Here is a 17,915-nt window from a genome sequence, read left to right on the forward strand (position 1 = left end):
ATGTTAGTTTTTCTAACATAAGGGGGAGATTTAAGCAGCCATGAAGTATGTTAGGAATTATCATTAGATCCTCATTTAATAATTCAAGTGAAATACCAAAAGTATCTCATATTTAAGCTGTAAGTGCTCCTATTTTGTGTCCCAGAAGAACAAAGTCTATGCATACTGAGACATGATAGACTAATCAATTTCAAATAAAATAATCCTTGAAAAGAATAAGTAGAAAATAATCATAATCAGAAGACAATGTGCTATTGAAGAGACTACGACATAATACTTCATGAAACCTTATGAGAGGTTCAGGTACCTGAAATTAATGAAGTGGTGAGATATTAAAATGTTATGTCACATTGAGCGATATAGAATGATATATCATTGATGAGATCTTTGATACAATATTGGCACAATACTATGAAAGATTATGAGAATCCGAATTCTATGATTATTTAAACATGCTAACGTAGAAATATTTATCAAGTGACATGAAAGGATGCATCTTGGTAAGCATAAAACTTATTTGATTTACAATCCAAACACTTGAAGATGTTACTCATAAAATGTTGAATATTGTCACTTGAAAAAATTTACATGAAAGCTTTTTTAAGGATTCAAAATGTTTGAGGCATATAAAAATTTCTGGGAAACTTATCTATAATCCTTATATTGCATAAATTTATAGCTTAAAAAATATTGAAACTCTTGGAGAGATTTCAAAAGCAATAGATTATTTGATGAAATGAGAAATATAATAATTTGAATTAGTTATAAAGTACCATATCTTAGTTCAGTTGGTGCACTCATGTATCTTGCAAATATTACAAGGTCTGATGTAACCTTTTTCAATTAATTTGTTAGCAAGGTATAGTTCTGCTCCTACTAAGATACATCGAAATGGAATCAACATGATCTTATTTTGTAGTTTCAATTTTTTTACTATGCTCATGTTGGGTATTCATTTAATCCACATAAATCTCGGTCTCAAATATACAATGTCTTCACATAGCCAATATCTTAGAGATACACAAAGTAGTTTATCGTAGTCACTTCATCGAACCATGCTGAGATAATAGCTATTCATGAAGAAAGACGAGAATGTGTGTGATTGAGGTCCATGATACATCTCATTCGCGAAAAATGTGGTTTGAAACATTACAAAGTATCCATGATTTTTTATGAGGATATTGCAGCATGTACAATAGAACTTAAGGGAGGAATCAAGGAGATAGAATGAAGAACATTTTGCCAAACCTTTTCCATACCTACGAGATACAAAAGAATAGTGATATTAACGTGCAACATATTCGTTCAAGTGACAATGTGGTTGATTTATTTACCAAGTCTCCTCCAATTGCAACTTTCAAGAAGATGGTACACAGGATCAGGATGTAAAGGTTAAATGATGTTCTTATTAGGGGGAGTTAATACGGTTGTACTCTTTTTTCCTTATGAGGTTTTGTCCCACTGGGTTTTACTTGTAAGGTTTTTAATGAGGCAACCTTTATGCATATTGTTAGAGATGTGTACTTTTTTTTTCTTCACTATATTTTTTTCACTAGGTTTTTTCTAGTAAGGTTTTAGCGAGGCACATTATCTATCAATTAATTATTCAAGGGGGAGTGTTATAAATATATTACCATATATAGTGAATGCCTACTTTATTATACATAGTGAATGACTATTTTACCATATATAGTGTGTTGGTGTAATATACCACAAATTACAATAATCATTACAGTAGAAACAAAGTGAACAAAAAATAAAAAAAACAGGATCATCTTCTTCTTGGACGAGGTACAGATATCTCTCTCTTTAAGGAGATTCACGTTTTGTTACATTTTGAAAAATTGCGGATATCAATATGAAATATCTCAAAATATGAATGGCAAGATATAGCCACGTAAAGTCTCTTTCTACTCCTCAACTCAAGCGGAGGAAAGGTAAAAAAACTTTTCTACTTGTTGCGGAGGAAAGGTAAAAAGTTACCTATTATTTTTCATGAATAAAATGGTACTTTTCATGAAAGTTTATTTTCTTAAAGTCTCAAAATAGTGGGGGCTAATGAAATGAGAAAAATTATCATGAAAAATGTGATTTTTGCATTTTTGAGGATGCTTCAAAAAAATTACAAGTGCATATATTAGTCTTGGAATAAATCACATGTTACTATTTGTATATTTATTGATGTCTTTCGCTCTAACATGCATGTTATCAAATAAATAATAAAGTAAATAGCCAATTTGATATTAAATATCTTGGCGAGATCAATTTCATTATTGAAATGAAAAATACCTAAATTATGTGATGAATTTTTCCTTGAAATGTCACATTATGGTGAAAAAGAAAAAATGTGATATACATTTTGTTGATTGTATGAGCCATGCAACTTCTTTTGATTCAAATATGTGAAATTGAAGTAAAAAAAGGAGATTACTAGTCTAATAAAATATGAGATATGTGGCTAGTTGCACTTGTCCTGAAACTGTGTAAAAGCACTTAAGCAGGTTATACAAGCAAATCAAGTATATTTACTTGAAAAGAAAATTTTTTCTCTTGTTTTTATTAAAATAAATCCTGTTGTACTTCAAAGTAATTTGATGCAAAATGGAAAAAAAAAACTTGGTGCTGTTTGTTAAAAATAACAAAATAAATTAATATTTGTTAACTCTAATATGGAGGTTGAACTAATTATTTTAGTCTCAACTAGTGAAAAAGTGAATTGATCAATCACTTTATTTTGAGAAATTGATTTCTCTAGTTTTGAGTTATTGTGATAGCACCAATATTATTAATAAAGTTTGAAGTTGTTATTACAACAGTAAAATAAGACCCGTGAGAATAAAATGATATTGTGATATTATATTTGACAAGCGGTACCACTAACATTGAGTATGTCAAATTATATGATTATCTTGCAGATGAACTAAGCAAGACCTTGGCAAGATAAAGGGAATGAATTACATCGAGAGGGAGAAAGGAAGCCTATAAAAAATCATGAGTCATATATGAGGAAACCGAACCTGGGGACTAGAGATCCTATAACCAGGTTCAGTTGAAAGAACGAATCATATGATGACTTGGTGTGAGATGCACTATTATTTAATCCTTCCTATGATGTGAGTGCATTTTGTTCCTATAATAATTTGTGAAGGTTGAGTCTAAGAACTCTTAATGAAATTTTGTATCTCTTATGAGTGGGGTGTCAAAATTATAGAACCACCCTTGACAAATTTCACCTAGGTGAGTGTGAAAGTAGGCTGGTTCCTATGAGAATGAGTCTTATTCTCAAAAACGCTCATAAAAAATGGGTTAGCACATGGTCGTAATGTGTTGACTATTAAAGCTTATGTCAACACCTTGATTGTTGTGTGTAAGCAGTGATACTTTATTTCCCTTAAACAATCATAGTTCAAGTCTGAGAGAATCATGAGTAGTTTAGGATTAATTCTAGTGATAAAAAAGAACTTTAAAAAATGTGAGGCTTGTAGTAAAGCCAAAATCATAAAAAGGCCTCATTTTCAAGTTGAAAGAACAGCTAAATTATTGGAATTAGTTCATATTGATATTTGTGAACTTGGTGAAATTTTAACTCGTGAAGGAAATATATATTTTATCACTTTTATTGATGATTTTTCTAAGTTTACATATGTTTACTTAATGAAAAATAAAAGAGTTACATTTGAGAATTTTAAAACGTTTCTCCAAGAAGTTGAAAATCAGTTTAATAGAAAAATAAAAAGAATAAGAAGTGATGGAGGCAGTGAATACGAGTTACATGAATTCAATTCTTTTGTTAGATCATTGGGTATAATTCATGAAACTCCTCCTCCTTATTCTCCTGCATCTAATGGTGTAGCAGAAAGGAAGAATAAAATTTTGGTTGAGTTAACTAATGCCATGTTAATTGAGTCTTGTGCACCTTTAAGTTTTTGGGGTAAAGCTCTTTTGACTGCCTGTTATGTGTTCAATCGTGTGCCTCATAAAAAAATCAAACTAACACCTTTTGAGTTTTGGAAAGGTCATAAGCCAAATTTGGGATCTCTAAGAGTTTAGAGTTGCTTAGCCTATGTAAGGTTAATGGATCCTAAAATCTCTAAGTTGGGTAAAAAAGTTACTACTTGTACTTTTCTTGGTTATGCTTCAAATAATACGACCTGCAGATTTTTTAATTTTGAAGATAGTGTGATAATAGAATCTGGTGATGCTATTTTTCATGAAAATAAATTTCCTTTTGATTCTAAAAATATTGGGGGTCAAAGGACTAAAGAAAATATTTTGTCACTACCTAGTTCTTCTATTTCTACTTTGAAAAATGAAGAAAATAAGATCATCTTCTTCTTGGCTGGGCGAGGATATATCGCTCTCTTTAAGGAGATTCAAGCCCACTGAGGCATAATCTACACCGATCGAGCAATATATCCCCTCCAGGATACAACATCCCATCAATGATGTATAACTCAAGCAACTCCGGATTAGTTGAAGAGTCCAAAGCTCCTCCATAAGACACCTTCCTTCAACATATATTTACTCTCTTTATATAGTGAATATAGTTAAAGACTTAGAATATTTTCTTTGTCTCAGCTCTTTCTTTCACTAATATAATAACTCTCTTTTGTATAGTGAATATAGTTGTAGACTTAGAAGTGTTTCTTTGTCTCAACTCTCTCTTTCACTCATATAATAACTTTCTTTTATATAGTGAATATAGTCGTAGACTTAGAATATTTTCTTTGTCTCAACTCTCTCTTTCACTATTACACACTATAATCTTTTTCACACTTATCATATTTCCTTGTCTATACAATAAGATGCAAGACCACCTCTGTTTATAGGTGAGGTATTCATTTTTGTATTAAAAAGAATGAATGAGGGGCCGTAATATGGGTAGATAAATAGTCTTGATGTTACACAAGTTACAAGAACTAATGGCCAAAACTAATGACCAAGAGAATTACAAGAACCAATGGTCATATAAGTTATAAGAACTAATAGCCATGAGAGTCATAAGAACTAATGACCAAATGAGTTACAAGAACTAATTGTCATCTTTATTACAATTTATACCACTAACTCAAAAAGATAATGTGGTGAGTTACAAGAATAATGTCACCACTTTCTCCATTTTATATCTACTAATTTCATGCACTTTAATTTATTTTTAATAATAAAATGCACCAATATAGTGAATATCTATTTATGAAAAAGTTAGAAACTCAGGTTAGTTTTCCCATATAATTAAAGGGGTTTTTCCCTTCATTGTAATTCAACCCTCAAGAATTCCTCATAAGAAATAAAGAAGTCTCCTCTCTTTTTTCTCTATTCTTCTTGTTTTTTATTTTATATTTCATAACAGTTTAAGTTATATACATCGGCATCATAAGTATAAGGATTTTTTTCTTATACTCAAGTCGCTGAAAGAATATTTAATTACAGGTAAGAGATACTTGAAATGTAAGATTTGTAACAGGGGCGGCGGAGGTAGAAGTTTAGATACGAGTTCGCTTTTGTTCAAACAATATCATTAAATACATACACATATTAAATTGCTCATCTGATTTGGTATTTTTAAAGTTGAAAGACCATAAATCAATTGGATGCCGGTCTAGGAAATCAATAATGAATTGTTTACATATTTTAAGAGATCTTTTGCATATAGGTGGTACCTATTTTGGTTTGACATTTTCAATAGTGAATGAAGTTAAATATCAAATTATGTATATACGATGATATTTATCTTGTTAGGACACTTATTCTAATTAAATTGTTACATAAGCTGATTACATAAGCTGATATTTAATTAGACAGTATCACTAGTGGATATTAAATAGAATATTGATGTGGACTAGTCATGTAATAATTTTTTATATGATGTGTTTGGTGGCACTCCATTAAAGTGAAAGATATTTTTTAAGTCAAAAAAATAAATGGAGCGGTAGTTTTGAGCCAAAAGCAAAATGAGAACATTTTTGCTTCATTTCGGATAGTTCGAGTGTAGTTTTGTCCCCTTTTTCGTAAATATAATACTGATGTGGACTGGCCATGTGGTGTGCTTGGTGGCACTCCATTAGGGTGAGAGATATTTTTGAGTCAAAAAATAAATAAAAGATATTTTTGTTCTATTTCAAATAGCTGTGAAGTAGTTTTGGCCTGTTAGATAAAGAGTGTAACCTTACATATGTATTCTTGGGTCCATTTTGGTTAGATGTTCCAAGGAGTATTTTCTAACCTTTAGGCACATAAAATTGCACCACCAGAGACAACTAAAAATAAGTGAGTGGATTTACCAATTGAATAAATTAAATATTTAAAATCTAACATTTATTTCCACGAAATTATATTCTTAAATCACTATTATAAAACATGAAATAAGCCGTGCAATTTATTGATAATCCCTAGCTAATTTATTGTAAATAACTTTTGGCTGATTAAATTTCGTTTCAATTCATAGGTAAATGAAATTAACAAGAAATTTTTTAATTGTTTAACCACAAAATTTTGTCCATCGCTAGTTCCTTATTATCTTGTGCTACTGAATAAGAAGCAATTTGCACCACCAATAAAATAACCTACTAAGACAACACATAATTCGGGGGGTGAGGTGACGGTGCGAGAGGGCTTGAGCTGGGGCAAGGGTGGGGGTATTAGAACATCTTAGTCTTATCGTAATATGAGTCCAAGTCAATTCCAAGCCATACTGATCAAACCTCTGAGTTATATTATATTTCTATTATCCTTATTCTTTGTTGCAGTTAGAACTCTATATATATTCAAATATATTAAGCAAATTGTAATAGAAAAGGTAAACCAATAATATTACGGTAGAAATACAAAGTTTAGGTAATTCTTTTTTCACTCTGCCGGATCAATCACATTTGAAACCCAAGAAAGATAAATTAGCAGCATCTCATTCGAGAAGAGCTCATATTCTTTCAGTAATACTATGAGATAGATTAGGAAAGACTGTGGGGAGGGGTGGGGAGGTTGTGGGAGGGGTGATGGCGGGGGTTAGGACGCCCAATTTTTGCTCTCCAAACATAAAACTAATAGATTTAGGCTTCCTGATCGTTAAATGACACAATATGCAATTTTTCACTTTTTTTGTGCGATTGTTAATAAATTGTTGGTAATCATCATTATTTTACAATTTTTACTCATTTATTGTAATATTTTAATTTTACATGATTAATTGATAATTACCTTTAATTTCATAAATTTTAAAATTTTTATCAGTTTATTATTATTTTAATATTTTTGCACAGTCCTCTGCATACGTATACAATATAGCACTGCAATTCTTTATAGCATAGGGTAATTTTAATCATTTATAGCATAATATATTTTTTTCAAGACAATTATATTTTTTATTTGTTCTTTATATTTTTCTGTAATTATACATCGGCATTCATGTTTTTTGTCTATTATTTAATACGACTTACAAATGTGAGTCGATTTAGTTATTTCAATACACAGAATAATAAATTAGTTAAGTCTAAGTCTTATCACTTTTTAATTTTTTTGACTTTATTTCACCCACAATTCCTAATTTAAGGGGCTTGTTGGGAAAAAGTAAATATGAATATTATTTTTTATTATTTTTCCCTTTTTAAATACTCCACACACACAATAAACACACAAAGCACACACCACAAACATTCACACCCTTAATTTCGTAAATTTTAAGATTTTTATCAGTTTATTATTATTTTAATATTTTTGCATGGTCATTTACACACGTACACAACATAGCACTATAATTTTTTACTTCATAATTTTAATTATTTAAAGCATAATATATATTTTTTCAAGATAATTATATTTTTTATTTGTTGTTTATATTTTTCTGTAATTATATATCGACATTCATTATTTTATATGTTATTTAATACGACCTGCAAAAGTTGAGTCGAATCAGTTATTTCAATACATAGTACAATAATAATTTGTTGTCTTGTCACATTAACACAAATAATATTAGTTTAATTTTCTTTTCCTATTTCCTCCACTTTTTTTAGTTTTCCATATCTACTTTCCTAAATCTAAGGGATATGCTTGAAAAATGTAAATTTGATGAATTACTTTTTCCTTTTAAATACTCAAACACACATTCACTATACACACACAAAAATACAGATTTTTTACTCCCACATATTTTCTTCCATTTTTCTGTCTCTAAAACCCACACAAATACACAAACAACCAGAACAACAAAATACTCCATCTCAATTGAAACTTTCTTCCTTTTTATCTCATCGTTAATTTTGTGGGTTTATTTTGATTGGAATAAATTCTAAGCATAATCATGTTCATTGTTGTCTTCACTATTAATTTGGACTATTTATTATTTTCCCTATCTACAATTGATTTACGTTTATTTTTTTTAATAAAAATCACACTATAGTGTTATTTGGTCTTGGCTTTGTTCCTTTGATTTATTTTTTTCTTCTTTTTTCCAAATTCCTTTTCACTGATTTTTGTATTGTTTTAACTTTTTCCTAGACACATATTGATTATTTGTGTTTGAATTTTCTTATAGTGATACAAGCACGACCATGAAGATGGACGCTTTTGAGTATTTTGAATGCAACCTACGGAGTGTATGAGTTGAAGTGTGAAAAAGGCTCCAAAGTCGCCCCTCTATTGCACTCCACGGGCTCCATTTTGCTCATTTAACACTAAGGGGCACTTTTGTCATTTTGTCACTTATTGTAATAAGTCTTTAAATAGAACATGTTAGGGTTTTAGCTCATTATTTATTGAATATTGATGAAAGAACACTTCTCTTAAGAGAGAGCCTCCCTAGGCCGAAACTAGGACATGAGCAAGTGCGGATTCACTTGTGAATGTGTATTGCTTGGAAATGATGGTGCTTGAGCGGTGGAATCCCTCTGGTGTCTTCGTAAGAGTGTGGTGTAGCTATTGTAAGTCTTAGGGATCCTTAGATTTAATATATCTTTGGGTTCTTGGGTCTTATTGTAGTGTATGTCTCTCTATCTATCTCTGCATTTCATGTCTTAGTTAGTGTTATATAGGGAAACCCTTGGTTCTCGTTGTTCTTGTATATAATCGTTGGATTGTTGTTATCCTATTGTTGTTCTTCTTACCATAGTGTGGTTTATCTCTTGTTGTTGACACTTCTCTTGAGAGAGAGCCTCCCTAGGCCGAAACTAGGACATGAGCAAGTGTGGATTCACTTGTGAATGCGTATTGCTTGGAAATGATGGTGCTTGAGTGATGGAATCCCTCTTGTGTCTTCGTAAGAGTGTGGTGTTTCTATTGTAAGTCTTAGGGGTCCTTAGATTTAATATATCTTTGGGTTCTTGAGTCTTATTATAGTGTATGTCTCACTATCTATCTCTACATTTCATGTCTTAGTTAGTGTTATCTAGGGAAACTGTTAGTTCTCGTTGTTCTTGTAATTTTGTAATCGTTGGATTGTTGTTATCCTATTGTTGTTCTTCTTATTATATTGTGGTTTATCTCTTGTTGTTGTTAGTGTTTTTGGTGTCAGTGCACCTTGTTTCTTGTTGTTGTTGGACCCAAGATTTATGTTTGTGTTGCTCTTGGTTTTCCTCTTCTTGTGAACTGTTTTTAGAGTGTTTTTGATACGTACCAAGTTTGTATCGTATCATATAGTTATTAGTTCTTACTTTAATATTAATTTTGTTATTAATTCTTGCATGGTATGAAAATATGTGAAGTTACTTTATTTTCTTATTATTATTATTATTATTTGTTATCTCTTTTCTTATGTCAATTAGCATGAAGTGAGATATTGGTATAGGTTTAATATGTTCTTTGTAATAATTTTATTTATATGGCCAATGAAACTATCTGTCTGTTTGGATATTTGAGGCCAACCCATTACAAAAGACGAACTTTATTTTATCAATGTTATTATTTTATATTAAGGGCCGACACTTGACTGATGAAAAAAATTCTCCATTGATTTTCGAGGACATCACAAATAAAAGACGGATATTACATATATAAATACGTAATACAAAATTTGAACGATGACAAAATTTTATAATAATGCAAAAAGTTTTATAATCCGTATCTTGGCAAGATGATTTAGGATGACTAATAAATCAGAAACCACTTCGTAGCCATGCCGTATTTAAAATTTAATCGGAGCCCACCCTTTTTATGAAAAATTATATTTTATATTTATATATGCACACATATTTTTTTAATTTATTTTGATAATTATTTATTTGTTACTAACATTTTATTTACTAGTGTTTATACATGTTCTCGGGAATATTCGTCGGTAAATAGCATTTGAAGAAGGCTTTAATTTTTATGTTTGTGTTTTTATACTTATACACTTGTACAAATATTAATTATAATGAAATCTTTATTTTTGAGGTGTTGGGCGAGATATTCTTTTACGCAATCCTCACCACGCGTTAGTCAATTTTAGACCGTTAATATTTATGTTAAAATTGATTTAGATATGTAATCAAATAATTCATACTTTTTACACTAAATTATTACGCGGTCCTTTCTTTAAGCAGTTTTTCTTTATTCAATTTTGTCTTTTCTTTACATACATATACGTATATACTTTTGTTTATAAATACGACATCATAGGCATTATATTATTTTAATAGATATTTTATATTTGTATTTACAATTATTGATTTTTTCTTTCCTTCTTTTAATAAACCTAAGTCTGGCCGGGAACCACATTTGTGGATTCTGAAGGGTGCCTAATCCCTTCCCTTCGGAATAACTTGAACCCTTACCTAAAATCTAAATTGATTTCGTAGATTAGAATAAAGTGATACTTGTTAATAAATAAGTAGATTTCCTATTTTTTCTTAAAAATTAGGTGGCGACTCTGTGCATAAATTAATTATTTTTGAGTCCATAATATCGTGCTTGTTTTGACCTTAAGTAAAAATCGGGCATGACAGGGGCAATCGTGAGGAGGAAACAATGAGACTTGTTTTTACTATTTGCATTATGAAAATCTTTTTTCTTATTTTCAAGGAATTTATTTTTGTAAGGAAATTTTTTGACCAATAAAATAAGGAAAATATTTTCCAGCCATACTGAACAGACCAAATGAAAAGTAGAAAAGAAAAAAAGTTAATGGTCATTAGTCGAGGTATGTTTCGTCAAACATAAATGTATTCAGATCAAGTATCTTACTAGCCATTGCCCTTACCTGAGTGTCTGGTCCAGGTAGAAAAAATAAATTTTAATTTTATGATGAATACAAGAGGATAAATAACAACTTCGAGACGAGTTGAAAGATCTGAATACAATCAAATAGTCTCACATACACACAAAAAAAATAAAATTAAAGAAGGTAGAAATATTATGGAAAAGGATGTATTTGATGTTTATTGTTGTACAATATTTTACAATTTTGGGTTATATACGATTGATTTGGATGGGGTAGGACCATAAGAGTGAACCTAGCGAGAAATGGATGACCCAAGTGGAGATGGGATAAATGTACTAATCGCTTTGACAACAAAAGTTGATACTGTAACGAAGAACTCCTAGAGTTTTCTTCTCTAGTTGTTCAGTAAGTTAAAAAGCTAACATATATTCTATATATTGACTTTTAACTTATTCGGGTTACTGAACAACTGGAGAAGCAAACTCTAGGAGCTCTTCTTTACTCTGAAATAATAAAATATCAACTTTTGTCAAAGTGATTAGCACATTTATCCCGTCTCCACTTGGGTCATCCATTTCTTGCTAGGTTCGCTCTTATGGTCCTACCCATCCAAATCAATCGTATATAATCCAAATAGTCGCTCCATTTGGGGTACAGACTCGGAGCGTTACAAATAGGCTCCGTCTTATCATTAATAGTTGTAGCACAAGCAATTTGCCGGATTTCATCCTCAATGATCATTGCATATGCTTGGTTAAGTGTAGATGTTGTTGCATTCATCAATATCTATCTCTTTGCTTGGTCATATGCATCATTTAGTCCACTTAGGAATTGTATTAGCCTCAACTGATACGAGTGTTCTGAATACTCTTTAGACTTAGGACAATTACATGATGGAGCTGGTATAACTACATCATGCTCACTCCACAGATTCTTTAGCTTAGTGAAGTATGTTGAAACTGAGTCAGTGCCTTGGTGTAGGCTATTGATTTCCCTGTGTAGTTGATACAACCTCATATGATTCACCTTGTCAAACCTCTCCTTAAGGTCTTTCCATACCTCACAAGCATTTATTGCATACACAACACCACTAAGTGACTCTGCACTTACTGAGCTCATCAGCTATGAGAGTACCATTGCATTACATGTCTCCCACTAATCATGTAATTCCTTTTTGTATGTGTCCTTTCTACAAGTACCAGTTACAAAAACATACTTCCTCTTTCCTAATAGTGCAATCCTCATAGATCTACACCTAATTCCGTAATTCTCTGAACCAGTCAGCTTAATGGGAATCAATGTAGCTCCTGCTACATTTGATGCTCCAAGGAACAGGGGATCGCTAGGATCTATCTTAGGTGTCATATCTATTTTGCAGGCTACAGCTAAGGTAGAATAAAAAATTCATAGAATCTCAAAATCTATAACTTGTAATCAGAGATCTATGGCTCACAAATGGATATCTAACTCTTCTAAGCTTACTAGCTTATAAACAGGAATGACAAGTAGAATGAACTCACTGTATTGATGATGTATTCACACTCGATTGTTGTTTCTCCAGTTCCATTATCGCGAGGCTCTGATATTATGTTGAAATATATCTCAAGATCTCACATACTCACATACAACTGCCATTGCAGCAATTACTGAGCTTGATGAGAAAAAGGGAAGAAGAGAGAAATTGAGCTAAGAAGAAACTTTGTATGTTGAGATATGTACAATGTGAGTTCATGCTACCTATTTATAGACTCACATGACTAACATGTGATTATCTAGAATCTTCCTAACAACCTTCTAACAACTTAATCAAGTGGCCAGCTCACTAACCAACTTGACACACTTAACAGACTCAACTAACAAGCTATGCAACAGTGTTAACAAACTAAACAGTGTTAACCAACTGTTAACTAACTAACATAACAGAAACTATGAATACTTAATATTAATCCTATAAGTTTCAACAAGTGCGACACGAACAACATGGATGAAGCTCTTGCTATGGAGTTTGGGGGAAAATGATGCACCCTCCAAGGGTATACAAATTTCATTATGGAACTTGATTCCCAAATGATTATCAATATGCACAAAGCTAAGGCCACAAATAACCCCAAGCTCAAGATGGTTGTTGACTGAATCATTAGAGAAACAAAGCACAACAATGTCACTTTTGTCACAACTATAGAAAAGGAAATAAAGTAGTTGACTCTCTTGGCAAGCTCGATGCTAACTTGAATCACAACAAAATGTAGTACATTTTCTAAACAACTCCCTAAGGATACTTAGGGACTCTTCCAACTCGATAAGTGACAAATTCCAAGTCTTAGGACAAGGTATCATAAAGCCAATTTTTATTTTTTTTTTCTTTTGTAAGCTAATTGTATAGATTTTTACTAGGTAGGAATGACCATGTCACTTAGGCAAACCTTCCTTTTTTGGGGTGATTGCATCACCAGTACTATTTATCTATGAGGTATGTTGTCACGACCCAAACTAGGGCCTAGCCGTGATAAACACCCCGAACCAAAAAGGCCCGGGCGTCCTACTCTATCTGGTAATCATGTATAACATTTACAGAATAAAAGAAGATGCGGAAATATAATCTAATACGGAAACATGGTCATACTCTCGATTAAGTTTAACAATAAGGAATGAAATCCAAAAGTCACTAACAACATCTGGAACAGTCTGTGAAATCTCTACTATATGATCTTAAGATAACTGTCTAGAAAGCTGGGACAAGGCCCCCAGTAAACCAAAACCATGACTGATAATAAATGTCTGAAAATAACTAGGCCTTCTGAAATATAGAAGGCTCACCGACTAGACCCTACACTTTTGTCTGAAGAAATCTACTGCTTATCAGGACCCCTACACTGTGCCTCAGAACCTGGAAGGTTGGGGGGGGAGGGGGAGTCAATAGAGATGTACTGGTACGCAGAGCAATCCAAAATAAAGCTTTTAATATAAATAAAATAGTTGAGATATAGTCATAAAACATCAGATACGATATAAATTCCAAAACACATGGGCATTTTCATAATCATAAAAAAACTTTCTGTCAGTGCAATTTTTGATCTTCATATTACTTCTAAGTTAGGTGGTACACCCCTACAAGTATAAAACCCCACGGGCTATATGGAGTCTGCCATTGACTCGGCGGGGAAGCCCCCAACCCAAGTGTGCTGCAAGAGTTGGAGTGTCTGAGTCTAATACGCCACAGGGCACTAAGCCAGCGTAATATAATATACCCGGATCGGCAAATCACGGTTTTGGACAATGAGTTGTCTGAATTCATGCCTTCTTCGGGAGACCACCTAACATCTCTTTATGCCCAATTTTATCCATTTCTAAACATGTATCATTCTGAAATCTTAAGTCATGAAAATCTTGTTTCTATGTTTATCTGGGTATGTTATGGCATTTTCTATTTTGGTACCGTCATACCAAGACTTTGCAAGTCATGTTTTCTGAGCCATAATGCAATAAGCATGATCTTTTCATTAAAACATAATTCAAACCACCCAAACATGCAATTCGCATAAGAAATTTCATGTTCCGAAAACATAAGTCAAAGCTATGCAAAAGTTCTCATCCTTTCAATAAATAAGTGGTGGTCATGTAATCTTTAATAAACCATGCAACTCTTTTCATTATATGATTATGTTCAACATTCATCAACATAAACAACTCTCTCTCTTTTGGAATCAAAATCATAATCCAAATATAACATTATTCAAGACATTTCATAACATACTTTTCAAGATGCATTCAAACGATTTCATAGTATATCAGAAGTAAATGAAAATCATCAAAAGAGAGGAATTTTTTTTCATGAATCATGCTCTCAATTCAATCATCAACCTTAAAACACATGCTTACATATATATAAAATTTCAAATCAATTTTGGGGGAAGGCCTAAAGGCCAAAACAATATCATCAACGCTTCTAAAACATGAATATATTCATAAATCCGAAACCCTTTTCTTAAAAACATGATTTCTATGCCCATGAGATTTTAGGAAAAATCCGCGTAGCTCAATTTTGAAAAATAATAGATGATTCGTGAAGCCTACGGCGTGGGGATTTCAACTCTCTAATTATCTTCTAAAATCCACAATTGAATCTTGAGTTATTTGGAATTCTTGTTTGAAGCCCTAGAGAGTGTTCTTGTGAATTTCTGAAGAAAATATGAATAATGTGGGCACTTGGGAGTATAATCCCGTGTTTAAGCTGATAAGGGGGATGAAAAAAATACCTAATATGCCCTTAATGAGACGGAATAAAATATAACTGGGAGCCCAATTTTATGGGCCACTGCGACGTGCCACAATCGCGGTGGCTCACTGAAAATTGACGAATGAGATTTTTAGGGTCACCGCAACACGGAGCCATCGCGTTGTCCCACTGGTTGGGACCTGGAGCTTCAACGCGACGTGCCACAATCGCGCTAGGCTACTGGAATTTGACAATTGCTAAATAGACCACTCTGCGATGCGCCAAGCACCAAAATGACGGTGTTTTACGATTAGGACTTAAATTAGCCATAACTTCTTGCCCGGGTATCGGATATGGGCGAATCTTATATCGACAGAAATATCATTCAATTTCCCACATGATAAAAAATCAAAATTAGGAAAATTATATATTGTTTAAACTTTACTCATTTTGGAAGCCAAAAATGAGACTAAGTCTCTTTGACACTATTCTAGTCATTTAACTCTAAGAGCATATTACCACGAGCTAGCGCATGAACGATTTTTGCGGGGTGTTACATATGTATAGCCCCCTCTCTTTATATCAATACAATAAGCTCAGTATTATGCTCTGAAAGCTTTATTTAAAAAAAGAAAACCCATTTTTAGATATAGGGTTCTGACAAGGAGTTACTCGGATAGCGCACTCTTCACTTCTGATCCGGAGGTTATGAGTTCGAGTCAACAATGAAGAAGAAGGGGTGGGAGATCCCATAGAGGGGTGATAAAAATAGAAAATAAATAATTTTTTTTAAAAAAAAGATCTGGGGTTCTAAAGATAACTTGAACAAATGTAATAGTAAGTTGAAATAGACAACTGAATTCAAAAGGTGACTTATTCTCAATATTAAATAAAACAGCTGCAAACACTTAGGATATGATGATCACACATTATGGCTTGGTGTGAATTTAAAAGACAACTTGAACAATTGCACAACATTCTCAAAATTAAAAGAAACAAACACTTAGGATATGAAGATCACACAATATGGCATGGTGAGATATTGTTCGCTTTTAACTTATTCGGGAGTCTGAACAACCAGAGATGCAAACTCTAGGAGCTCTTCGTTTCTCTGAAATATTGACATATCAGCTTCTGTCAAAGTAACTACAACATTTATCCCATCTCCACTTCCTTCATCCATGAAAAGGAAGTGGTTCTTCATTGAATATCGCGCTACGGACAATCTTACGGGCTTACCCCATCCAAAATCAACATACTTATGTAATTCTATATTGCACAAGCTAGTGCAAAAATAAACATCAAATTTATTCCGCTTTAGTATGTCTGCACCCTTTTTAATTGTTTTAAGTGCATCCGGGCCTAGCTTATTTGTATTCATACCTTTCAACTTATCTCGAAGTTTTTGCTTAGCCTTTTCCAGTCGAGCCATGTACTTGGACATATTAATCACATCTTCTATCTTTGCCATTGTTCCATAGTGACAAGTAGCATTTCCTATGGTGTTTAGTGGAATTGGTGGGCGTAAATTCATTAGGTGGCTCAATAAAGTTGGTTTGAACACGCCAGAATTTGCCTTTGAAGCTGCCACCCCACATTTATGAAGAAGTGCTGTGGCAACTTCAACGCGAGTTGGATTCTGTACAACTCGTGAATTTCTTGCAACAATATCCTTGAGTCTTGTCAAATTAGAGGATGAGAAATGGTACATTCTTGACACACATCGTTGTGTTTCAGGCGCAACATTAGGTATAGTTGGAGGATGGTCCATTAGTGGGTAGAATGAAGCCGCGTTAAACTGAGGAGATGGTTTGAAATCCAACTGATCATGTCGCACCGTATCAGCCCAATCAAAAAGGAACTTACAAAGGCTGTACCCATCAGCAATCTTGTGTGACAGGCATATGCTGACCGCCAGTCCAGCACAATTGAAATGGCTCAATTGGACCACTAACAGGCTTCTTCCGCTCGATAAGGAATTACTCCAAGGCAAATCTTGTGGAAAGACTATATCAATAGCATCATTGTCTGGATTGTTTAGAATTTCAGACATTGAACAATTGACTCGGCCATTTAAATACTCAACGCCTATGTCATCGTCATTACAGTCGACATACTTATTATCCTTGATTCGTCCGGAAGGGATAATAAGAGAACAATATTTTTGAAAGGGATTTTTCAAGAATCTGTGATATTTGAGTTATGTTATAATTTTCAGGTTTGGAGTTGAAGGAGGCCACTGAGACATATGCAGAAACAGCTATGTAATCTCTGAAAGAGAGATTGTGATGTCTAAGTGAAGAAGGGATGGGGAAGAAGGCTTAATTGTTTTTCCTGAAAGAATTGTTGATGAGGCCATCTTTAGCTCTGTGTTTTAATTTGTGAGTTTAGGTCCTTAATTTGAAGTAGAATTGACTTAATAGGACCACATTCACATTTATATAGTGTAGCAAAATAATTCTGTGTACATCTAGAGACCTAAGTTATTATAATAGAATCACTTTTAAAACTCTCCGATAATACCTAAGTTATATAAATTGAAACGGCTGTAATGACGTGCAAGCAGCT

General features: G+C 32.7%; 1 pseudogene; it reads right to left on the reverse strand.

Annotated features, from left to right (window-relative positions):
- Window positions 1-16,250: 16,250 nt before the first annotated feature.
- Window positions 16,251-17,706, reverse strand: LOC107846162 (annotated as a pseudogene).
- Between the last annotated feature and the right edge of the window lie 209 nt (window positions 17,707-17,915).

Source organism: Capsicum annuum, unplaced genomic scaffold (assembly GCF_002878395.1).
Source record: "Capsicum annuum cultivar UCD-10X-F1 unplaced genomic scaffold, UCD10Xv1.1 ctg3585, whole genome shotgun sequence".
Taxonomy (NCBI): Eukaryota; Viridiplantae; Streptophyta; class Magnoliopsida; order Solanales; family Solanaceae; genus Capsicum; species Capsicum annuum.